Source organism: Tamandua tetradactyla, chromosome Y (genome assembly GCF_023851605.1).
Source record: "Tamandua tetradactyla isolate mTamTet1 chromosome Y, mTamTet1.pri, whole genome shotgun sequence".
Taxonomy (NCBI): domain Eukaryota; kingdom Metazoa; phylum Chordata; class Mammalia; order Pilosa; family Myrmecophagidae; genus Tamandua; species Tamandua tetradactyla.
The window spans coordinates 16,855,485-16,882,778 of record NC_135354.1 but is presented as its reverse complement, the minus strand read 5'-3'; the positions used below and the strand labels follow the sequence as shown (position 1 = coordinate 16,882,778).

General features: G+C 35.1%; 1 pseudogene; it reads right to left on the bottom strand.

The window, feature by feature from the left end:
* Nucleotides 1–21,717: 21,717 nt before the first annotated feature.
* Nucleotides 21,718–26,783, bottom strand: LOC143672578 (zinc fingers and homeoboxes protein 1-like; annotated as a pseudogene).
* Nucleotides 26,784–27,294: the final 511 nt, after the last annotated feature.

Sequence of the window (27,294 nt, the reverse complement as noted above, 5' to 3'; positions counted from 1 at the left end):
CCTTCCAGTAGTATACATTACCCAAAATTCCCCTTTCAACCACATTCATAAACAAAATCAAATATTGTTGACTACACTTATAATAATATGTAATCCTCACTGCTATCCATTCCCCATATTTGCAGTTGATCTAAAAAGAAATTCAGCACAAATCAAGAATCAGTTCTCTATCCTCTCTACCCATTCTATCCCCTGGAAAATCTGTGTTCTAGACTTCAGCTCTGAGTTTTCTTATTTAAATTAGTTGGTATTGGTGAGATCATACAGTATTTGTCCTTTTGAGTCTGGCAATTTCATTCAACATAGTGACCTCAAATTTCATTTATGTTGTCATATGCATTAAGACTTCATTCCTTCTTACACCTCAATAATATTCCATCATATGTTTATACCACATTTTGTTTATCTATTCATCAGTTGGTAGACATTTGTATTGCTTCAAGCTTTGGCAATCATAAAAAGTCTTATTAGGAACATCAGTATGCAAATGTCTGCTCAATTCCCTGCTTTCAGTTCTTCTAGGTATATACCAAGTAGCAGGATTGCCAGATCACAATGCAATTTTACAATCAACTTCCTTAGGAACAAAAAACTGTCTTCAATAATGGCTATACCATTTTACATTCCTATGAGCAGTGAATGAGTGTTCATGGTTCTCTGCATTCTCATCAACACTTATAGTTTTCAAGTTTTTAAAAAATAATGACCATTATAGTAGATGTAAAATGATATTTATTGTGGCTTTGATTTGCATCTCCATAACAGTGATATTGAGCATCTTTTCATATGCTCTTTAGCTATTTTTATTTCCTCTTTTGCTTACTTTAAAAATTGGGTTGTTTGTATTTTTATTGTTGAGATGTGAGATTTATTTTTATATTCTAGATAGTAATCCATTTTTGGATATGTGCTTCCAAAATATTTTCACTCACTGAGTAATTAGTCTTTTCTGTTTCTTAATGAAGCCCTTTGAAAAGTATACATTTTAAAGTTTGAAAAGGTAGCATTTAACAGTAGATTCTTTCATTGCTTGTGTTTTGCATGTAAAGTCTAAGGAACCACTGCCTACCATGAGATTCATATGCTGCTTCCCTATAATTTTTCTAGGAGTTCTATGTTCCTGGCTCTTTAGTTTCTTTTTAATTGATTTTGAGTTGTTTTGTGTAAGATGTGAGATAGGGACCCTTCATTCTTATGCATATGAGATATTCTTTTCTCCCAGCACCGATTGTCCAAGAGGCTATTCTGACCTTGGGCAGTGAACTTGGCAGCCTTATCCAAAATCAATTAACCAGAGACAATGAGAGCCTGTTTCCAAACTCTCAATTTATTTGTTCAGTATCATATCTTTTCTGTTAGTACCATAAGAACTCTCATAAGCACTTAGGGTTTTAAATCTAACTACCCTCTTTTTAAACTTTAAAATCCAAATTCATCATACAAAACCTCTTTCTTTCTGCTTCACCTTTCCTTACTCTCAGGACCTCTTAAAACATTGACTGAATATGAATTCATTGTAATCAACTTATGCCTCTATGAGTTTTCAATGTTTTGACCACTGTTGCTTTGTAATATGCTTTAAAGTCTGGAAGTCTTAAAACTAAGAATTTAGGATTTGGTGGTAACCATGATTACTGTATCATTATATACACATTAATTTTTACTAGAGTATTAGAGTAGAGTATTAGTGCAGACAGGGGAAAATACCTGAAATCTTTGAACTGTCAAACAACTGCCTTGATCTGTGAAAGTGACTGTATAGCATTTAACTTGGGTACTTGTGATTATAAAACCTTGAGATGTGTATCTCAGTTTCTGCCTGGCTGCTTGCTGATTTTGTAAAAGATTCTGCCATCCCCTCCATAATCCTCCATTTTAGGAAATACTCCTAGTTGTGTTTTTATATTTTACTCTCCCCAGTGGCTTAAGCCATATCCTGGGTTCCTGTAGCTTGGATTTCTGGGTCTTGATATAGGTGGTGTTCTAGTATGCTAGCTGCCAGAATGCAATATACCAGAAGCAGAATGGCATTTAAAAAGGGGAATTTAATAAGTTGCTAGTTTATACTTCTAAGGCCATAAAAACGTTCAAACCAAGGCATCCAAGAAAAGATACCTTGGTTCAAGAAGGTTGATGATGTCCATGGTTTCTCTCTCAAGTGAGAAAGCACATGGTGAGCACAGTCACAGTGTTTCTCTCAGCTGGAAGGGCACATGGCAAACATGGAATCATCTGCCAGCCTTCTCTCCTGGCTTCCTGTTTCATGAAGCTCCCCAGGAAGTATTTTCCTATTCCATCTCCAAAGGTCACTGGTTGTGGACTCTCTGTTTCATGGTGCTGCAGCATTTTCTGCTCTCTCTGAATCTTCTTCATTCTCCAAAATGTTTCCTCTTTTATAAGACTCCAGAAACTTCTCAAGACCCACCCACATGGGTGGAGACATGTCATCACCTAATCCAGGTTAACAACTACTCTTGATTAAATCACATCTCTAGGGAGATGACCTGATTACAGTTTCAAACATGGAGTATTGAATAGAGACTATTCTACCTTTATGAAATCAGATTTTGATTAAAACATGGTTTTTCTAGGGTACATGCATCCTTTCAAACCAGCACAAGTGGAGATCTGCCTTACTTCTGTAGGAGATTTTATAATCTGTGCCTCCAAAGGGAGGTGGGAGGGTTCCCACACACTACCTTTGGGTTCCTTATGATCTACATGGGACTGATGAGTGGTAGGGGAAAGGACCTGTTAGACCAGATGAAAGATTTCTACCTATTATTTTTTCTTTCTTCAATTCAGCACATGGGGGATGCTTCTCCAGTCTTTACCTTGTTACCTTCCTTTGGAGTTATAAACAAGTGAAAATTTTAATTTTATTTTGTTGAATCCCTGCAGAGAGGTTTTCAGTAGCTGTCTTATATCACCATACTAAATACATTACTTTGTTCAGTATACTTTAAAAGCTGTTCATAATTTTAGGATATTCTGAAAACAGAGATTTTTTAAGCCCAATAGAAGGAATACAAAAATAAATTCAGTTGCAAAAGTTGCAGTGGCGAAATCTAGTTCTATTCCTGTTTTTATGATGATTTCTTCAATCAAATGCATTTTATTCTAGTTAAATTTATACAGGCTTAAAATAGGCTAGTAGGATAAGTACATCCTCAAATTTCCTCATTAAAAGTAGTCTAATTTGACAGATTGCATAAACTGATAAATATATCTGGTAATGATGACAATTATATAAAATAAAATAAAATAAAATGAATATATGCCGACACTTCAAATATTCCTTATTTAAGGAGTCAGTTGGGTTTACCAGGAAATATAAATAAGATTTTCGTAACACTAATTACTTGGATTTCAAAGAATTTGACTTCCAAATTTTCCATTTTTTTCCCTTCAACATGTGAAATAATTTAGAATTGTAGTGGTTTTGTTATAGTCATTCAGTGTGTTTTTTTTTTAACATGGGTAGGCATCAGGAATTGAACCTGAGTTTCTGGCATGGCAGGCAAGAACGCTGTTTGCTGAGCCATGGTAGCCCACCCATTCAGTATATTTTTGATGAACATATTACATAATCAGGTTAGTAAGTGCTGTTATGAATGGAGAAGACATAAATCTTGGTTTAAAGGTGTGATATTCTAGTTAGAATATGCTTGTACCAATGCGGAGTATAAGACAGTGATACTTAAAATATCTGCCAGTTACCTTAATAAAGGGGAATTCAGAAGAAAAATGCAGATATATAAATAATAACCAATGGGAAGGCCTCATAGAAGAGATGACACTTGTAAGCATTTGAATAAGAGAAAGCATTTGAATAGGTAGAAATCTGAAATGGTAATTTTAGAAATCATAACTTAATTTTGTAAATTAACATATTACTGGTATTATTTAGTATTTAAAAATAATGTTGACAAAAAGTTGATTTGTACAGTGCATATAAGTCCCATAATTCTAGAGATGATTATATTTCAAACTTGGTCTCTTCTGACCATCAAAGGTAATGAGGATTGGACTGAAAGATTTTAGAGATATTGTAAAATAATCATTTTTGTGCTGTGAGTATAAAGCATATAAATGCTTGGCTATATGCTAAAACCAAGCATATATTTTTCTTCTTCCATTATTTTGCACTTCTCCCCTTCATGAATACAGTTATTGGGATGTAATAATCATGTTCAAAGGACACTGTAATTTTTTAATCAAGTTTATTTCTAAATTTGATGAGTTTAGTCTGGTTGAAGACTATTGGAAGGGAGAGAGTGTTTTCATTGTTTTCAGGCTAAGATGATCACATGTTTTGATTGAAGCAAATTTTTTTGGTAACCTGAATGGAAGTGAAAGTTATAGAAGGTTTGTGAACATGAATTTTGTTACAATGCTGAATAAAATTTGACAAGCTTGCCTAAGGAAGTATGGGTTTTCCCTAAAGTAAAATAATTAGATCTGGTATATAGGACAAGAACTGAATGAGTACGTGCAGTTGTAGAAGGTTTATGAAAGTGAATTCTCTCCATCATAGTAAATGCTGACTCAAATATTACAAGACTATTTTCAATATTTCAAATAGAGTTTTGTGTCAAAAGAGTTTTGTGTCAAACTGTGTGTGTTAGTTAGATTCAGTTGTCAACTTGGCCAGGTGAGCATACCTAGTCTTGCTGCTGTGGACATAAACCAATGGTACGTGAACCTCATCTGTTGCTAATTACTTCTGCAGTCAGCTAGGAGGTGTGTCTGCTGCAATGAGTGATGTTTGACTTAATTGGCTGGTGCTTAAATGAGAGAATGCAATGTAGCACAGCTAAGCAGCTTGGCATTCCTCATCTCGGTACTAGCAGCTCAGCCCAGGCCTTTGGAGATGCAGAAAGAAGTCACCCCGGGGAAAGTTGTTGGAACCCAGGGGCCTGGAGAGAAGACCAGCAGAGACCATCATGTGCCTTCCAGGTAAGAAAGAACCTCAGTGGAAAGTTAGCTGCCTTTGCTCTGAAGAACCAACAATAAATAAATCCCCTTTTATTAAAAGCCAATCCATCTCTGGTGTGTTGCATTCCAGCAGCTAGCAAAACAGGACAGATTTGGTACCAGGAGTGGGATGCTGTTGTGGTTTGCAAATACCAGATATGTTGGAACAGTTTTGGGATGGCTAAAGGGAAGATTTTGGAGGAACTGTGAAAAGAATGATGGAGAAGTCCTGGAGGGCTTGAAGAGATTGTTGGTGTAAATGGAACCACTGCCAACCTTGGCAAAGGAGGACACAAAAGGGAAAAATTGGAGTTTGTAGAGAAAGAACCATGGAAGCTCGGGTCTGAAGCCAGCAAACCTTGGCCAGGAGAGTGGACCCACCCATACGCATGGAGAGGGTGAGTTTACCCTGAAGGGTGAAGATGAGTCTCCCCTCTCATTGCACTGGAAGAGTTGTGCAGCCTTGGGCCTTGGAAAAGGCATAGCACGCTCCTTGGGGGACTGGGAGAGCCTGGCTGCCACCATGTGGAGGGGTTAACCATGTGCCCCAGAAATGGCAGAGAGCCCAGGGGTGGCCCTGATGCCTGGAGAGAGTGGAGCCCAGAGGTGGTCTCTTCGATGTTCCCCAAGGTTGATTTGGAAAGAGGCGGGCCACTGCATAGGCCCTTAGGAAGGGGTGGGACTCCCACTTTCTACAGCTGAAGGATAAATGACTTTCAGACTTTGAAATCCAATGGTGTTTGCCTGCAGATTTTCCTTCCAATTTCTCCCTATGGAAATGACAATCTATATCCTGTGAATATCCTCCTTTGCATCTTGGAACTAGGCAACTTGTTTTGAGATTCACAGATCCACAGCAAGAACAGAATTTTTTGCATCTGTTTAAGGTGATGCTTGAAGTTGCCAAGCTGACAAGGGGTGGACATGTGTTAGTTAGATTCAGTTGTCAACTTGGCCAGGTGAGCATACCTAGTCTTGCTGCTGTGGACATAAACCAATGGTACGTGAACCTCATCTGTTGCTAATTACTTCTGCAGTCAGCTAGGAGGTGTGTCTGCTGCAATGAGTGATGTTTGACTTAATTGGCTGGTGCTTAAATGAGAGAATGCAATGTAGCACAGCTAAGCAGCTTGGCATTCCTCATCTCAGTACTAGCAGCTCAGCCCAGGCCTTTGGAGATGCAGAAAGAAGTCACCCCGGGGAAAGTTGTTGGAACCCAGGGGCCTGGAGAGAAGACCAGCAGAGACCATCATGTGCCTTCCACATAAGAAAGAACCTCAGTGGAAAGTTAGCTGCTTTTCCTCTGAAGAACCAACAAAATAAATCCCCTTTTATTAAAAGTCAATCCATCTCTGGTGTGTTGCATTCCAGCAGCTAGCAAACTAGAACAGTGTTTTCATGCAAAACTGGAGTTTAGTTTTCTGTCTATTAAAATAATGTGAAGGTGGTGCAAAGGTGACTCAGTGGCAGAAGTCTTGCTTGCCATGCTGGAGTGCTGAGTCCAGTTCCTGGTGCCAGCCAATGCAAAAAATAATACTATTTTTTTAAAAATATTAAATAATGTGAATTGTTGTTCTTACCTAAAAAGTTATAAAAGCTTTTCTAACCCATTTGAGTACTCTGTCTAGAAGACAAAGATTTTACACCAAAAAATTGCCCTTTTAAATGTTTATGTTAGTCTTTTCATTTCTGAAGACTCACCTTTAAAGGGAAAATGTTTGCAAAAGATTTGTTATTTCACTTTGTAAATGTGAGATTCTAAATAGTTTAACTTATTACATTGGTAGTGTTTGGTAACTTTTACAATAACTGAGAGAAATTTCCTATAGTTTTGCTAGTGAAAAGAAGAAGAAGAAGAAGAAGTAGAAGAAGAGGAAGAAGAGGAAGAAGAGGAAGAAGAAGAAGAAGAAGAAGAAGAAGAAGAAGAAGAAGAAGAAGAAGAAGAAGAAGAAGAAGAAGAAGAAGAAGAAGAGGAAGAAGAAGAGGAAGAAGAAGAAGAAGAAGAAGAGGAAGAAGAGGAAGAGGAAGAAGAAAAGGAAGAAGAAGAGGAAGAAGAAGAAGAAGAAGAGGAAGCAGCAGCAAAACTTTACTGCTTACCTGGAGAATTTACAGGAAAAACAGCAAACTAACCACAAAGCAAATAAAAGAAGAAAATTAATAAAGATTAAAGGAGAAATAAACCAGGGAACAATAAAACAATAGAAAGAATCAACAAAACTAAAAATTGGTTCTTTGAGGAAACTAATACAATTGATGGTCCCCTAGCTAGACTAACAAGGAAAAAAATAGGGTGCAAATTTAATAAATTTAATAAATCATAAATGAGAGTGGGTTCAGTAATGCAGATCATGAAGATATTTGAAAAATCATGAGAGAATCTTACAAACAACTATATTCCAACAAACCATACAACACAGATGAAATGGATAAATTCCTAGATATATACATATTACTGACTCAAGGAGAAATAGAAGATCTCAATAAACCAATTACAAGTAAAGAGATATAATTAGCCTTCAAAAATCCTTCCACAAATAAACTCCCAGGACCAAATGGCTTCACAGGTGAATTTTATCAAACATTTCAAAAAAAAATTAATGCCTATCCTCCTCAAACTCTACCAAAAAAATTGAAGAGAAAGGAATGCTACCTAAACCATTCTATGAAGGTAACTTCACTGTAGTACCAAAATTGATAAAGCCAATTGTACTAGTCAGGGTTCTCTAGAGAAACAGAATCAACAGGGAACACTTGCAAACAAAATTTATAATAGTGTCTCATGTGACTACAAGAATGCAGAGTCCAAAATCCACAGGGCTGGCTGTGACTATGATGGAGGGTCTGATGAACTTCACAGGAGAGGCTCACCAGCCAAAGCAGGAATGGAATCTTTCTCCTCTGAATCTTCCTTAAAAGGCTTTCTGTGATTAGATTAAGCATCACTCATTGTAGAAGACACTACCCTTTGGATGATTACAAATGGAATTAGCTGTGGATGCAGCTGACATGATCATGATCTAATTCTATGAAATGTCCTCATTGCAACAGACAGGAGAGCACTTGCCCAATCAGATAAACAGGTACCACAACCTTGCCAAGTTCACACATACCTCCTAACAATGACCCTGATATAAGAAAAGAAAATGACAGATCAATCTCCCTAATGAGCATAGATTCAAAAATTCTTAACAAGAGCCTAGCAACTCATATGCAACACCAAATTAAATGATTTATACATCACGATCAAACAGGATTCATACCAGGAATGCAAGTGTAGTTCAACATAAGAAGATCAATCAATATAATTCAGCACATTAACAAATCAAAGGGGAAATATTATGATTACACCAATAGTGCTGAAAAGCATTTAAAAAGAATCCAACATCCCTTCCTAATAAAGCACTTCAAAAGCTAGACATTAAAGGAAAGTTTCTCAGTAAATAAGTTCATCATATTTAATGGTGAAAAATTGAAAGCATTCCCTTTGAGATTGGGAATGAGACAAGGATGCCCATTGTCAGCACTGTTATTCAGCATTGTTTTAAAGCTACAAGCTGGAGCAATTAGACAGGGGAAAGAGATAAAAGTCATCTGAATAGGAAAGGAAAAATAAAACATTCATTATTTGCAGATGACATGACCCTATACTTAGAAACCACTGAGAAACTGACAGCAAAACTATTTGAGCTAATAAACAAATTCAGCATTGACAGGATACAAGATTAATGTATAAAAATCAGCAATGTTTCTATAATAAGCCATGACCTGTTTAAGGTGTCAATTAGAGAAAAAAATCCACTGAGAAGAGTGATCAGAAGAATTAGATGTCTAGGACTAAGCCTAATCAGGGATGTCAAGGACTTATACACAGAAAATTATATAACATGAATTGCTAAAAGAAATTTTAAAATGACCTATACAGATGGAAAGATATTCCATGCTTATGAATAAGAAGATTAAATACCAGCAATATGTCAATCTTACCCAAACTGATCTACAGATTCAATGCAATACCAATAAAAATCCCAACAGCCTACCTTGAAGACTTGGAAAAAGTGGTTATAAAAGTTATGGAGGGCGGGCCGCGGTGGCTCAGCGGGCAAAGTGCTTGCCTGCTATGCCGGAGGACCTCGGTTCGATTCCCGGCCCCAGCCCATGTAACAAAAACGGAGAAACAGAATACAATAAAACAAGAAAATGTTTAAAAATGTTTCCCTTTCTTCCTTCCTTCCTTCCTTCTATCCTTCCTTCCTTCTCTCTGTCTTTCCTTTAAAAAAAAAAAAAAAAAAAAGTTATGGAAAGAAAAAGTCCTCAAATAACTAAAGATACACTAGAAGAGAATGGGAGGTTTATCATTTCCTGACTTTAAAGCTTATTTTAAAGCTACAGTGGTCAAAAAGGCATGGTACTGGCACAAAGATAGAAGGACTAACCACTGGGATAGAATCAATAGTGCAGAGATTGCCCACAGAATTTATGGACATTTTATCTTCATAATGCCCCTAAATCCAATGAACTGGGATGAAGTAGTCTTTTCAGTAAATTGACATGGGAGAACTGAATTTCAATAACCAAAAGAATGAAAGAGGACCCATACCCTATACCCCATACAAAAATTAATTCAAGATGGATAAAAGACCTGACTGTAAGAGCCAGTATCATAAACTTCTAGGAAAAAAAGTAGGGAAACACATTTTCAACATCTAGTAAAAGATGTACTTCTTAAACTTTACACCTAAAGAACAAGCTGTTAGGGAAAAAATAGACAAAAGGGAACTCCTTAAGATCAAGAGCTACTGTGCTTCAAATGACTTTGCTAAAAAGGTTTTAGAGATAGCCAACTTAATGGGAGAAAATATTTGGAAACCACATATTGGATAAAGGCTTGATATCCTGTGCACATGAAGAAATTATACAACTCAACAACAAAAATCAAACAACCCAATTATAAATTGGGCTGAGGGAATGAATAGGAACTTTTCTGAAGAGCAAATATAGATGGATAAAATGTACATGATGAGCTGCTCATTTTCATTGGCTAGAAGGGAAGTGCAAATTAAAACAACAATGAGATATAATCTCACATGTATAAGAATGGCTATTATTAAACAAATAGAAAACTGTAAATGTTGGAAAGGATGTGGAGAAATTGGAACATTTATTCACTGTGTGTGAGAATGTGAAATCAATCAGCTGCTTTAGAACTCAATTTAGTGATTCCACAAAATCTAAATATTTAGTTGCCTTACAACTTGAAAATACTAATATTCAGTATATGTCCAGAAGAGTTGAGGGTGGTGACACAAAGAAACACTTGCACACTGATATTCATAGTGGCACTATTCATGATTGCCAAGAATTGGAAACAATTTAGGTGCCCATGAACAGATTAATGGATAAAAAAATGTGGTATATACATATGATGAAATATTATATGCAGCATTTAGACAAGTTGATGTCCCAAAACATATGAAATGTGGATGGACCTTGAGGACCTAATGTTGAGTGAAATAATTCAGACACAAAAGAGCAGAAACTGTTTGATTCAGTTATGATTCTGCTAAAGCTTCCAGGTTTTGGAACAACAAGAAGAAATTGAGATGAGGTTATGACAAACTCTGGGACCTGTTCTGTAGCTGCTTTTTTGAGGTATGCTTTGAAAATTATTACTTTTTAAATTTACACATAACATATATATGTATATATAAACTATATTTTACAACAAAAATGATTTTAAAAGCTATTGGCAGCTATAGTATTAGATAAAATAAATTCCTGAAATAAAAATTTTACAATTTTAGTAACATGGTTCACTATTATAGCAAAGTTGATATTGGTAATGACTTTGTACTTGATATTTTGAGAACACACACTGTTTTGATAATCAAGTGGTATTTAGGAGAGTGCTTGAAGTTTAGAATTTAAGAAACTCTGATATCTGTATCTGTAGACATTTTTCCTTTCTTCCTTTAATTTTAAGTTGGTTTGTGAAATATATTGTACAGGCTTTATAATGATTACTTAGATATTTTTAAAAAGCATACCAATGGATAAACTAAGTAAGATATGCATTTTAGGTGGTTTAGATTTTCATATGTTCATTGTAATATTGTTAATTGTAAAAATATTTGTATCTTCACATACATTCACATAATTTTGAACATAGGTCATAGCTCATTACTATAGCAATGCAGATATTTGTAAGAACTTTCTACTTGATATTTTGAGAACATTTACAGTTTTGATAGCTCATAAAGTGGTATCTAAGTTAGTGTTTAATACTTAGAATTTAAGAACTTTGCTGTCTGAATTTGTAGATTTTTCCCTTATTGTCTTAATTTTAAATCAGTTTTTGAAACTTACTGCAAAAACATAGGTTTTACAATGATTTATATGAATACATATTTAAATTTGCCTATGGTTAACTAAATAAGATATACATTTTTGGTGGTTGTATGCATGTTGTTTGTCCTCTTAAATAAAAAATTAAAATAAAAATAAAGCTGTGAAAAGTACTCTGCCTGTCTTTGGAAAACTTCCACATCCCTACCCATCCTAGCAACCATCAGATGACAGGACTTTAAGGTGACCTATTTTAAGAGTGTTGAATGGGAATTCACAGTTGCTGCAGAGTAAACTATTCACAGTTCTTTATTGCAGTTTCTCAGCCTCTTCCTCCCATGCTTCCTGGGATGCTGTACATCACTGGCAGAGAGTTACTGCCTTCCCATTTGCTAGTTTGGAGGAGTAGTAAGTACTACAGCTCTCTATTCTTCCATCTTCTTTGGTGAAGTTACCCCACCAAAGTGTACATTAAATAATTGTATTCTTTACCACCATATACCAGTAGTTTAAACAAGACAAATAAAATATACTCCACTCATTCAAAATTGTGCTTTAATTGATACCTAGAATTATGACTTTTAAAAAGCATAGGGTGGCTTGATGATGGCTCAGCAGGCAGAATTCACCTCTGCCAGGCTGGAGACCCAGGTTCAATTCCCAGTGAATGCCCATGCCAAAAAAAAATCATGAAAAAAGCACAAAAGGCATGCAGAGTATAAAGGAAGAAGTAAAACTATCCCTATTTGCAGCTAACATGGTCTCACATAGAGAAAATCTCAAAGAATCTACAAGAATGGTAAGAGAGATGAAATAGTTCAGGAAAGTTATAGAATACAAGATCAACACATAAAACATAGTACTATTTCTAAACTCCAGCAAAGAACAATTGGAAAATGACATGAAGAAAGGAATTCCATTTACAATAGTAACTAAAGAATAAAATATCTAGGATTATTAAGGCATCTTTGCAGGAAATGGTAAAACTTTGTAGAAAGAGATTTTAAAAGACTTAAAGAAATGTAAAATATTCCATATTCATGATTAGAAAACAGAATATCATTAAAATAGTTGCATTCCTTGTGGTGTTTTGAAGTTGTATATACTCTAGAAAGATATATTCTTAAATTTAATATATTCCTGTGGATGTGGATCCATTGCAAATAGGACCTTTTGATAACCTACTTCAGTTAACATGTGACCTACCTCAATCAGGATAACTTACTGGAATCTTTTATAAATGAAATTATATAGAGAAAGAGAGGGAGAACCACAAAAGCAAGGAGCTGAAAGCAATGCAGAAGAAAAGGGAGAGACCTGCTGATGCTTCATATGGCATAGAAGCCAATGTCCACTAATAACAGTTTTCAGGATAAAAGCTCTTGATTTGATATTTCTCAGCCTCAAATCACAGGTTAGTAAATTCCCATTGTTTAAGCAAATCCACTTCATGATATTTTTTAAGAAGTCTAGGAAACTAAATCAATCAAATAGATTTACCAGTTTAATATATTCCCATTCAAAATTCCATGAACCTTACTGGCAAAAACAAAAGTTTATCATCAGTTCCATGTGGGAGGCAAGGGACCACAAATAACCAAAACTGTCCTGAAAGATAAGAAAAAAGTTGAAGACTTATTTAAAAACTACAGCAATCAAGACAATTTGGAACTTGTTTAAGAACAGGCATTTAGGCCAGTTCTGGTCAATTGTATTGTGTATTCCAGTTTGTAAATATTCTTGGTAAATATTCACCACCATATTCTGGTGAGTGTTTACCCATTGTAAACAAGCTAAGACATATGAATGAATTAAATCGGGCTTCAATCCACATCATTGGAGTTTCTTATAAATAGAATGAAAGTCAGAGGAAAAGAGACATCAGAACTTGAAATTCAACAGAACTCAGAAGATAAAGGAGACAATGTTGCTATATATTTTTTCATGTGACTGAAAAGCCAAGGGACCATAAGATTTCCTTTTCTGCTAGCTGCTCCAAAATGCTGGTGGCTTTAGCAGAGTCATAATAATGGAATCATACAATATCTGTTCTTTTTGTGTCTGACCTATCTCACTCAACATATGTCCTTACGGTTTTTCCATGTTGTCATATGTTTGGGAACATCATTTTGTCAAAATGCTGCATAATATTCCATCATATGACATATCACATTTTGTTTATCCATTCCTCTGTTGCTGGTCATCTAGATTGTTTCCATCTCATGGAAATTGTGAATAGTGCCACAATGAACTTCAGTGTGGAAATGTCTGTTTGTGTCAATACCCTCAACTCTTCTGGGTATACAAGTATTGTTATTGCTGGGTCATAGGGCAACTCAATATTTAGTTTTCTGAGGAATTGTCAAACTGATTCACATAGTGGCTAAACCATTTTATATTCTCACCCCCAACAGTGGATAAGTGTTCCAATTTTTCCACATACTCTCCAACATTTATAGTTTCATGTTTGTTTAATAAGTCATTCTTATATGTGTGAGGTGATAACTCATGATTTTAATTTGCATCTCCCTTACAGCCAATGAGATAGGCAGCTCTTCATGTACCTTTTAACTGTCTGTATTTACTCTTCAAAAAAGTGCCTATTCATTACCTATGCTCATTTTGTAATTGGATTGTTCAGTTTTGGTTGTTAAGAAGTATAATTTATTTATATACACAGGATATCAAGCTTTTATCAATATGTGGTTTCCAAATATTTTCTCCCATTGAGTTGACTGTTTCTTCACCTTTTTAACAAAGTCCTTTGAGGCACAGAAGTTCTTAACCTTAAGGAGTTCCCTTTTGTCTATTTTTTCCCTGGCAGCTTGTGCTTTAGGTGCAAAGTTTGAGAAGCTACCTCCTTTTACTAGATATTGAAGATGTTTCCCTACATTTTTTTCTAGTAGCTTTATGGTAATGGCTCTTACATTTAGGTCTTTGATCAATTTTGAATTAATTTTTGTACAGCATGTAAGGTAGAGGTCCTTTCCTTTTGTTTGGCTTAAGAAATCCTATTCACCCATGACTGTTTATTGAAAAGATTATTCTGTCCCAATTCAGTCATATGACAACATGGACAAACCTTAAGGACATATGTTGGGTGAGATAAGTTAGACACAAAAAGATGTCCATAAATTTGGTGGTTAATCTCTGCAATAATGATTCTATTCCACTGAGTAGAGGTCATTCCCTCTATCTGTGTGCTAATACCATGTATTTTGACCACTGTGGCTTTATAGTAAGCTTTAAAGTAAGGAAGTGATAGGCCTCCCAGTTCACTCTCCTATCTTTAGGTATTTGAGTTCTGTTTCCCTTCCATATAACTTTGATCGTCAATTTTTCCAAGTCTTCAAAGTAGATTGTTGGGATTTTTACTGGTAATGCATTGAATCTGTAGATCAGTTTGGGTAGAATTGACATCTTGATGCTATTTAATCTTCCTATCCATGAGTATGGAATATCTTTCCATCTATTTGGGTCATTTTTTATTCCTTTTAGTAAATTTTTTTTTTTGGTAATTTTCAGTGTGTAAGTCCTTGATATCACTGGTTAGGCTCTTTCCTAGATAACTAATTCTTTTGGTTGTTATTCTGAATGGATTTTTTTCCTTAATTGCAACCTCAGATTGGTAATTGCTTGTGTATAGAAACATTACTGATTTTTGTACATTAATCTTATATCTTGCAACTTTGTTGAATTTATTAGCTCAAACAGTTTTGCTGTAGATTTCTCAAGGTCTTTAAATATAGGATCATGTCATCTGCAAATAATGAAAGTTTTTACTTCTTCCTTTTCTGTTTGGATGACTTTATTCTTTTCTCCTGCCTATTGTTCCTGTAGTTTTAATACAATGTTGAATAATAGTGGTGACAATGGGCATCCCTGTCTCATCTCAGTGTCAAGGGGAATGCTTTCAACTTCTCACCATTAAGTATGTTGCTGGGTGTGAGTTTTCATATATGTTCTTTATGGTATTGAGAAAGTTTCCTTTGATGCCTAAGTTCTGCAGCATTTTTATCAGGAAAAGAAACTGGATTTTTAAAAATGCTTTTTCAGCATCAATTGATATAATCATTTGATTTTTCCCCTTTTGATTTGTTAATGTGCTGTATTATAATGACTGATTTTCTTATTTTGAGCCACCCTTGGATTCCTGGTATGAATCCCACTTGACCATGATGTATAATACTTTAATGTGGCATTAGACATGAGTTGTTAGAATTTTGTAAACAATTTTTGCATATATGCTCATTAGGGAGATTGATTTGTAGTTTTCTTTCCTTGTATTGGCTTTATCCAATTTCAGTAGTAGAGTGATGTTAACCTCATAAATGATTTAGGTAGTATTTCTTATTCTTGAAGTTTTGGGAAGAGTTTGAGTAAGACCAGTGTCAGTCCTTTTGGAACTGCTTGATAAAATTCTCCTACAAAGCCATCAGCTTCTGGCCTTTTTTATGTGGGAAGATTTTTGATGACTGAATCCCTGCACTTATAATTAGTTTGTTAAGATCTTCTATTTTCTTCTTGAGTTAGTAAAGGTAATTCATGTGTTTCTAGGAATTTGTCCATTTCATCTAAGTCATCTTGTTTTTGACATATAGCTGTTCATGATATTCCCTTATGATTTTTTTTATTTCTTCATGATCTATAATAACAACCCTCCTCTCATTTCTGATTTTATTTATTTGTGTCCTCTCCACTTTTTTTCTGTTAGTCTAGGTAGGGGAACCTCAATTTTATTATTTTTTATAAAAGAACCAACTTTTAGTTTATTGATTCTTTTATTATTTTAATGTTCTCCAGTTTGTTTATTTCTGCTTTAGTTTTTATTATTTCTCTTCCTTTATTTGCTTTGGGGTTAGTTTGCTGTTCCTTCTTTAATTCTCCAGGTGAGAAGTTAAATCCTAACATTTTGCCTATTCTTGTTTAACATAGGCATTTAGGGATTTCACTCTTAGCACTGCCTTTGCCACACCTCATAAGTTTTGATGTGTTGTATTCTCATTATCATTCATCTCCAGACATTTATTGATTTCTCTAGCAATTTCTTTCCTTACCCACTGATTATTTAAGAATGTGCTGTCTACCATCCATATACTTGTGTAAGCTCTGTTTCTTTGGTGATTATTAATTTCCAACTTTATTCTGTTGTGATCAGAGAAAGTGATTTGGATAACTTTCAATGTTATTATATTTATAGTCAGCTTATGTCCCAGTATGTGACCTATCCTGGAGAACATTTCTTGTGCACTAGAGAAGAGTACGTATCCTGGTGGTTTGGGAAGTAATGATCTATACATGTCTATTAAATCTAATTCATTAATCTTATTGTTCAGGTTTTCTTTTTCCTTGTTTATCCTCTGTATGTTTGTTCTATCTACAATGGAGAGTGGTGTTCTGATGTCTCCCACTATTACAGTTGATATATTTATAGCTTCCTTCAGTTTTTCCAATATATGCTTTCATGTAATTTGGAGCTCCTTGATTGGGAGCATACATATCATGATTGTTATTTCTTCTTAGTTAATTGTCCCTGTTATTAATATGTAATGTCCTTCTTTGTCTCTTATGTTATCTTTATGTCTCTTATGAAGTTTATTTTGTCTGATATTAATATAGCTACTCCTGCTTTCTTTTGGTTACAGCTTGCATAAATCTTTTCCATACTTTCACTTTCAATTTAACTGTGTCCTTGAGTTGAATCTCTTGTAAACAGCATATAGATGCATTATGTTTCTTGATCCATTCTGTCAGCCTGTTTCTTTTAATTGATGAATTTAGTCCATTAACTTTCAAAATAATTACCAAAAAAGCAGCTCTTGATTCTACAACTTACTGTTTAGTTTTTGTCAGATATGTATATTATTTTCCTTCTCTTTTTTCTTCTTTAAATTACCTTTATTCATATTCTTCAACTCTGTACTCTCCTCCAGACCTTCTTTCTTATGTCTTTTTTTTTATCAGCTGACACAGCTCCCTTTAACATTTTTTTGTAGGGGTGGTCTCTTGTTGACTAGTTCTCAATTTTTCATTATCTCTGAAGATTGTAATCTGTCACTCAATTTTGAAAGATAGTTTGGCTGTATAAAGAATTCTTAGTGAAAGAATTTCTCATCCAGCTTCTTAAAAATATCATACCACTGCCTTCTCTCTTCCATGGTGACTGTTGAGTAGTCTGAAGTTAGCCTTATGTGTTTTTCCTTATATGTAGTAGATTGCTTTTCATGTGCTGCTTTTATGACTTTCTGTTTCTTTTCAACACCTTGCAGTCTGATTGGTATGTTTCTTGGAGAGGGTTTGTTCAGATTTATTGCATTTGCAGTTTACTGTACCTCTTCGATGTACATATTTATGTCTTTTATAAGATTGTTAAGTTTTCTCCAATTATATCTTCAACTAACTTTCCCCACCTTTGCTATCTCATTTCCTTCTGGAATACCAATAATTCTTATATTTTTGCACTTCTTGTCCATCATTTTCCTAAGATCCAGTTGCATGCTTTCATCTTTCTTGCTGTTTGTTTTTTTGTGACTCTAGTTTTAGTGTTGTATCTTCTCACTCACTTACTCTTCCATCTACTTCAAATTTCCTATTGTGCATCTCCAGTACATATTTTTTTGGTTTACTGTATCTTTCATTTCTGTAAGATCTGCCATTTTCTATGTTACTTCTGAATGCTTCTTTATGCTCTTCTAGTGTCTTCCTGACAATCCTTTGTTTCTTTACAAATATCCTTGATTCATTTTTCCATATTCTGTGTCCACTCTAGAATTTTGATTTTGTCATTTGGTTGTGCCATTTCTGCTTGGATTTTCATGTGGTTTGTGATTATCTTTTGTGTTCTGGGCACTAGAGTATCTTGATATTGTTATTATGTGAGTTGGTTTCTTTCACTCCACTAAAGTTTTGTATTTACTTAGTTTCCTCTTACACTTTCAGTTATTCTCTGCCAGATAAAGATCTAGATCTCATGTAGGAGAAACAATTCAAATTAAGGGTCTGTTATAAGGTAGGCCACAGTGCACAGGGACTCCACTGACAGAATGGCTGACTACCATGCAGAAAACCCAGCCTGAATTCCTAGCCATGTCTGGCCAGCAGATGCATGCTGGTGCTTCCTCCTCCTTCAGCCCCACCCCTCCTGTTTGAAGGAATTGAGGTTGGGTTGCTCTAGAAGAGGGGCTGCTTTGCTGGTGAAGCTAGACTGCCAAAGGTATTTGGCCAGCAGGTCTAGTCCAGGAACTGGGGAGCCAACCAGTGCATGGGGGGATCAGCTGATAAGTGACCCCCAGAGTGTAATTTGTATATATCATGCTCCTTGAATACATGGTACTTTCCAGGTACCATGACTGTGGGCCACTATTCCTGGACCTGACTCCTACCCTGAAGCCTGCGCTGCAGTAGAAGATCACTGGCCTCCAGACTCCCTGCAGGCACTGCCTGCCACAACCCTGTGGGGGTAGGTTTTCCCAGCCAGCAGCTGTGCAGGCTGGAGCTGAAGAGGGTCAGTTCCCTCCTATCATACCACCCTACTGCACCACAGCCAACCAAGTGTGATCCCATTCACCCAATCCATTCACTTTCCCCTGTTACTCTCCTCCCAAAGACCCTTCTAGACAACTAACACCCCAGGACCTACAGTCCCTGTGTTTTTTCCCTGTCTATTATTTCATTTCATGGGGCATGAGTGAACTCACTCCACCTCAGTCCACCATCTTCCCAGATACCCAACCCCTCCCCCCACTGTTTTAATTACTTTTGATTTTAGTAAATTTTCAGTTAGGAATTCTGGGTTTTACTATTTGGCGTGGTTTTTTTTTCACTAACAGTTTTTCTTTTTTTTTCTGTAAGCTTTTAATTTTTAAATATTGTCAAAAGTACAGGGTAGTTGCAAAAACATTACAAACACCATACTGAGAACTCCAGAATAACCCCACTCCCATCCCCCCAGTTACCCAATCTACTAAGTTTAATATTTTGTCATATTTGCCAACCCTATCTTCCCCCTCTCTGTATATAACTTTCCTTTCTATTTGCCTATTTTTTGAACATGTGAGTGTAATATGTACATCATGCTCTGTGAATACATAATACTTGCATGTACATTTCCTAAAAATAAAAGTATTTACCTATGTAAACACTTTAAGTGCAATAAACACAAGCAGTTTAACATGAATATCAATCTTACATTCTATATTCTGTTTTTCTATGCTTGCTAATAATGCCCTTTTGAGATGTTTCTACATCATTATTAGTAAAATCCAAAAACACATATTTCAAAATACTATGATTTTCTGATTAGCCATTCATTCTTCTTTAATTGTGGAGACATATATTCAGCACAAACTTTCTCTTCCTCCAGCAATCATTCCAAAGCATACAATTCAGTGGAATTAATCTTAATTACAGTGTTCACTTATCCTCACCACTGGTCACTACCAGAAGTTTCCCATCATACAAAGCAGAAAGTTTTCTCAGACTGTTTACTTTTTTCCATTCTCTTTTTTTCTGCTTCTCAGACTGGATTATGTCAATTGCTTTTATTCAATTTCACTGATTGTTTTTCTTTTTTGACAACCCCAGACTGCCACTGAATTTCTGTTGGCAGTTCTTCCCCTTATGTTCATCTTCAGCTCTATTTGGTTTCTTTCAAGATTTCATCACTTCATTGATATATTTGTTTTCCATTTTTTTCTAATGCCTTTAGGCTTTGTCTATGATTTCCTTTTTTTTAGTATATTTTGGAGGAGCAATTTAGTTATAATGTGTGCCTTAAGAAGTTTTTAAACATGTAAAAGAAAAAACTTCAGTGCATTGTCAGCAATCTTCACATAGCTGCTTTTTAAAAGAAGTTAAGAGTAGTATGAGAAAAGCCACCCACAAACCCAGTTGTCTGAGTGAGGAAATCAGCTAACTTGCAGCATTTTTAAATTAATAATAAAGCTATACTTGAAAAACAAAGAAGTTTACAAAAATGAAAGCAGCATACACATTCAACACTTTTTCATAATATTTTCATTAACCAACAATTTGGTAAAAACCAAAAGCAGTATATTTATTATTCATTAAATTAGATAAAATAAAACTGACCAAACTCACTATATCTGGTCATTCAGAAAAATATTTTAGAATACAAAGCTAATTAAAAATTTCTTCTATGAAGAAAGCCCATATTGAAAAATGGTCATATGGTCACAAGAGAAAGGGTCCTTTCCAGCATGAATGAATAGCACTAGTCTTTAAAAATAAGTCAGTATGAACTTTCAGTCTCCTGACATGGCAAGAGTTAATGATTAACATTTCCATTATTCATAAATGAAAAGCTAACTTTTAACTCATAATGGACAGTTCAGAACTTCTGTTATTTGCTGAAAAGTTAAAAAAAATAGAATTTCATTGAAAGATAATTTTTGAAAATTCTGACCTGACAGCTGAACAAACATTTCTAGTTTCCACATGATTGTAAAACAAAACAAATGAGTGTATTTACTGCATGATTCTATTTCACATTTTTGGTACAACAGTTATTTCAATTTCTCCTTATGCAGCATCTTATACCAGTTTGTCTTCCTTCTTTAGTATTTTCTCTAGTATTAAAAAGCAAATTCAGCTTTGAATGAAAAAAGTAATAATAGTATTCTAAATAGTAACAGAAACATTCATGAATATGTTCAATGAAAGACCCAATCATTAAGGGCCTATATACCATAAAATCTTATTTTTCCAAATGTATAAGTAGGCTTTGTTTCCAGTTAAACCAAAATTGTATAAACCAATGCATTACTTTTAAACCTAATGAAAGGCAGATACATAAGACTTGGAAATAAATTAGAAAAATTTCTCCCAAATTTAACAATTTTTCTTCTGTAAAATGTCTGGTCACTTAAGGCTATAAGTTTCATCATATGTCAGAGAAGCAGACAATAAAGTCCATCTTAGTAGACATACAATATTAAGCTGGATAAAATATAAGAGGACAATTTCTAGTGGGCACTAAGTCCCTCAGAAAGTTTAAGAATCAGAATATCTCCATCATATCAGAATAAAAATTTACTGTACTGAAATGGAAATTTTATAAGTTGCCTCTTAATTTTCTATTTACATTGCAGAACTTCTGCCTACAGCAATAGATTAATTTTGGCAAAACATTAATCTCCATTTCTTTTGGGTATTGAAAATTCTATTTTTTGAGATTGTATAAATGTCCCAAAATATTTTCAGGTTTTTTAAAGATTAGGTTCATTCACAGTAAATCAGACATCTTGAGTTAAAGAATTGATCTCTTTAAAAGTTTTTGGCAGCTGGTTTTCTAAAACTGAGAATCTCACCCATATGGTAAGCCTTCCTTTGGTATACTTTCCCCCTTATTTTTAGTTTTCATTTATGAATTCTTTCATTTCAGTCATCTGAATTAGAGAGTTTCTGCTTCACATGTTGTGGGGGTTCCCAAGGGTCACTATCATCTGTTTCTTCTTTATCCTCTTCCTGATCACCAATAATTTCATCCCCCTCGTTTTCCTCAAATAGTTTTATACCCAACATTGTTCTTCTCTGTCTTTCTGCAAACCACTCCCTGACCTCCTTATAGCCTATATGTGATCAGAAAATATGTTCATCAAGGTCTTCTTCATTAAGAAATTAGGACCTTAAGTAATAATCCTTAAGACTGCAGTTCCAGTTTTAAAGTTTGTGAATGATGGCACCCTGAACCAGTTATTTCTTTTGTTACTTTTAAGCTGCCAACATGGTCTTCTTCATCCCATTCCTTTGAGTCTTCCTCTGCACCTTTTTATAAGGGAAGACAGTCCATTCATACTACTTGAATTGGCTCTTTGATAGTATTAGTACCATTTTAAGTTTCCATGTTTAGTCCACAAAAGTTTAAAGAGAAGACTGCAGAACAACTAAGTGCTCTTCACAATTTCTTTGGCCAATTCATCATACTCTTCTGGTGATGGCTGGTAAGGTGTTTTTTTGTTTGTTTGTTTGTTTGTTTTACATTTATAATAGCTGATTTAGGTCGACCAGATTCTTCTCCAGAAGGAGTTTCTTAACTTCCTCTTTGGAGCTACCTGCATTGCTTTCACCTATTACCATTTTCAATTCCTTCAAATCTTTTGATTTCTTCTTCTCAGTAAACCAAGTATCAATTTCTCTGCTGGTAAGTTTGATTTGCACTCTTAGCCTATTTAATTCTTCATCTGTTAGTACAGAACTGTTGAGAACACTTGCCTGAAGAACACTTAGTTGTTCTGCAGTCTTCTCTTTAAACTTTTGTGGAGTAAAGTCTGGAAAAGAATTCCTGGATTTCTTATGTTGTGAAGTAACAACAGTAGGGTATTCTGGGGTTGCATCACTGGAGTCTATAATAATAGTGGTAGAGGAATCATTGTTGAGATACAAATACTGATTGCTCTCTGAGTTTCTCTGGTTGTACTTTGTGTCACAAAACCTAATGGTTTAGTGATATCCCATTTGATAGGGCTGGTTATTTTCAAAAGTTTGATAATTTCTGAATCATGGGGAAACTGATTTTTAGTTCTGAATTCTGCTAGTCGCTCTTTAGTCTTTTTTGCCTGAATGTCAAATGAATCAGAATTTGCCAATCTGTTTGGCAAGTTAAGAAGTTTGAACTGCTGCTGCAGGATATATTTCTGCATCAGGCTGAATAACAGTTACTTCCTTATCTTTCCATTCATTTGATTTGGAGCCTTTGCCACTGTCATGGCTCTCGGTATTGTTACTGGTAAGGTATTTGTTCCAGCTATTTGTGTAAAGACAAGTACTGGCTGACCAACTATTTGCATGTTTGTAAAATTGATAGTAAACATTAGTTATTTGGAAATATGTGTAGGATTAAAGGTTATGATCTGAAGTACAGTGTACTGTTCCATTGAACTGTTTTCTTCTTTCCTGCTTTACCTCTTCTGAAATCTAACTAATATCATGATACACATTGGCCTGAAAATCATATCTTGATCTGTTTCTCTGTCTATTTTGTTTGAGAAAAATGAATTGCAATTTTTGATAGTGTTGGATAAAGGAATTTATTGTAAGTGTTAATCAAAAGGGGGTTGTTATCCATTGCAATATTCCAAGTAGGAATGCTATTAATAGGGATTAAAATTTTAGAAATCAAATTAGAATTCTGTGGAGCTTATACAGCACTTATCACCTATGCTAATCCAGGAAGAACTGCTGCTGTGGTCATTACTGGGCTGTCAGTATGTGGATATATTCTATTTACAATGGAAGTCCTTGTGTTAGATTCAGAAGTTGAGAATTTGGGTTTTCTGCAATTTCTTCATGGTAGGACCATTTTCAAAAAGTCTTTGTATTGTACATCCTAGTTATTATCCAACCATATTGATGGTTTCTTATTATTTATTCTGCCCTTTTTCATGGGCCATCATTTCCTGTATTTTAACATGTTTTATAACCTTTTCTTGCTACCTGGAAAATTTCAAATTTTAATACATTAAGCACTAGAAATTAGACTCTATGTTGTCTACTTCTTAAGTTGATAACCAGCTAGGTTGTGGCAGACCTATCTTTGAAAAGCAGGAGATAATAAAAATAAATAAATAAGAGAAGGGAAATAAAAAGATAACTTTCCCAGATTTTGAAAATTGTCTTTTAGAGCATAGCCAAATAAAAAGTATAGAAAACAGCCTGAGGCAAAAGCATAGACACACATATCTTTTCTGTGAATGCATCTTTTCTTAGGAATACATACATGGGTTTAGAAATTCCTCTTTTTATGCAGACAAGAATGTCATTATTTAGTGAGTGGTTTTTCCTGATAACACAGATTGTTTAAACACTCATTTGGTGAATAACATCTTCTTTTTCCAGCTTTAACCTGACATAAATAATGATGATTTTTTTTCGATGACTTAAACGTTCATTTGCTATGGGATAATTTTCAAATAATGTATTATCAAGTTATATTGTAGTTTCATGTTTTATTAAAGAAGAAACCCTAGCAAATAATTTTCTATTCTATATTATAATCTCCAACATCAGTGATGAATGAACAAGGGTTTTTACATCTTTCCCAACCTCTAACGTTGTCATTCATTCTTATTTCATGCTTTTTATTTTGCTTTTTGTAGAAGTGCAGTGATTTTTATTGTTCTTTTAGTGTCTATGTCCTTAAAGGATAATAAATAACATTTCATAGACCTTTGCCATCAGTATTTCCTTGCCAGTAACTTTTCCACCCCTTAAAATAGTGTTTTATTTTTACTGTTGTTTCTTCATTAATGATTTGTTTTTAGATATGATCATTCAATATCTAAATAATATTGATATTTTTCCTCAGATGTGTTCTTTCTTTTTAAGCCAACTTCACAGGTGAGTCCACTGCTCTTCCCTCTATGTGAGACATAACTCCCAAGTGTGTAAATTTAACTTGTAACATGGGAGGAGATTCTCAGGGATGAACTAGCCCTTGCACCCTGTGAGAGAAAAATGTTTCTTAACCAAAAGGGAGAAGAGAAATGAAGCAAAATAAAGTTTCAGTGGCTGAGAGACTTCAAGTAGAGCAATTAGTGTTTCATGATATTATCATCATAAAGCTGTGCATCCATCATTGAACATTTCATTACCTCCAAAAAAATACAATGAAAAACCAAAAGTGAAAAAGAACACCCCAAATAGCCTGTACATCCATGACACCCTCTTGTTTATTTATTTGTGTTTTTTTACTCATCCACCCATACACTGGACAATGGAGCATCAGTCACAAGGTTTCTATGCTCACATTCATATCTTAAAAGCTCTATAGTTATGCCATCTTCAAGAATCAAGGCTATTGGATTATGGTTCAACAGTTTCAGGTATTTTCCTCTAACTACTCCAATACAACAAAAATTGGAAATGGATAGCTCTATACTGCATAAAAATAACCTCCAGAATGACCTCTCAACTCTATTTGAAGTTTCTTTGCCACTGATACTTTATTAATTATACTTCTTTTCCCCCTTTTTGTCAGGATAGAATTGTTAATCCCTTGGTGCCAGGTCTGGATTCATCCTTGGGAGTCAGCTTCCACATCACCAGGGAGACTTTCACCCCTGGATGTCATGTCTTGTGTAGGGGTTAGGACAATGATTTCACCAGCATAGTTGGGCTTAGAAAGACTGACACCACATCTGAGCAACAACAGAGGTCCTCCAGAAGTAACTCTTATGCATGTCTATAACTAGTCTAAGCCTCTCTGCTACCTACATAAATTTCATAAGAGTAAGCCTCATGATTGAGGGCATGGTCTGTTGATTTGAGCATCCTAAAGTTTGACAGAGCATAAGGGGATTCCTTGATGGTAAGGTTTAGTAGCTCCATATTCTTTCTCCCCTCTCTCAGGGGACTTTGCCAATACTTTTTGATTATGTGCTTAATATACTGTCATGATTGGGGACATGTGTCAACTTGGCCAAGTTGTGGTATGTGTTTATCTGATTGGGCAAGTGCTGGCCTGTCTGTTGCAATGAGGACATTTCATAGGATTAGATCATGATCGCGTCAGCTGCATCCACAGCTGATTCCATTTGTAATCAGCCAAAGGGGAGTGTCTTCTACAATGAGTGATGCTTAATCTAATCATGGGAAGCCTTTTAAGGAGGACTCAGAGGAGACAGGTTCCATTCCTGCTTTGGCTGGTGAGCCTCTCCTGTGGAGTTCATCCAGACCCTCCATCCAAATTGTCAGCTTCACAGCCTGCCCTGTGGATTTTGAACTCTGTGTTCCTGTGGTCATGTGAGACACTTTTATAAATTTTGTATTTGCAAGTGTTCCCTGTTGATTCTGTTTCTCTGGAGAACCCTAACTAACACATATACCATAGGATATTTCCAGGCATTATAATAATCTGTATAGGATTAAAGGACTTCTTTCTTATTCTGTGTTTCCTGTGTTTCAGTTGTTCAAATGAGCTGCACAGATAGGTTGAATTAGATTATGCATTACAGAAAATTTCAGTTCCAGATCAAGTAAACCTTACTTCCATTGGTCTCAAAGGGTATGTGTGGTTTAAAAATATAGACAGTGTCTTTCTTACCCCTATGCTCTGAATTACTGTAGCTCCAACCTGTCAGGTTCATTCTTATCTCTAAATATAATGTTATATATGTAAAACAGCCTCTCAAAATCCAGAAATAATAATCACCCCTCCAGACCTAATGTGTCTGCTCTAAAAGCTGACAATCTAGGCCCCTGTTTTCTTATAAACATTTTCTAAAGGTGGCAATAGCACTGTTTCTTGTTTCTGATTTATTTTCACCAAATGTCCCACATACTCATTCACATCATTGCATATATTACAACCTTGTTCCTTTTTATAGCACATAACCTTTGTTCATAAGTATACACCATCATTCATCAATGTACTTTGCCATCATTGCATCCTTCAGCCACCTGCATTCATCAAGCATCACGTAGAGGGCTGAAAGTCCACAGTCCATCAATTCTTAATTTTAGATAATTTCTTTGTCCCCAAGAGACAGGAGACCAATAAACATACCCTTGCTGAATATAAAATCTAAACCTCCTATTAACTCTTGCCCATCACCCCATTATTTACCTCTGCTGTTGCTGTGGTAATGCTGATGGTTTCCTTTCAAACATAGCTCATAGCATGCAACAGCAATTTCCCCCCTGTACCCTAGACTTTAACACTGTGTATATAAGAATATATCTTTGAAATAATTCTTACGAGAACTCATTAATATTTCTAGTATGAGTTAGTGGGATACACAGGTCTGTACAACCCCTTTCAATATAGTAATATTACTTCCAAACCCACTAGAGAATCACCTTCACTCCTGTCTATTCCCTTACATTGAAGTTCAACTTCATTAGCTAACAGTTCACTTATCTCTAGCTTCTATGCATCTCCAAGTCCCCTATTTTCTATATTATAAGCCTCTGATTATACCTTTATGCTGGTCATAAAAGTGGAATCATCTGCCCTTT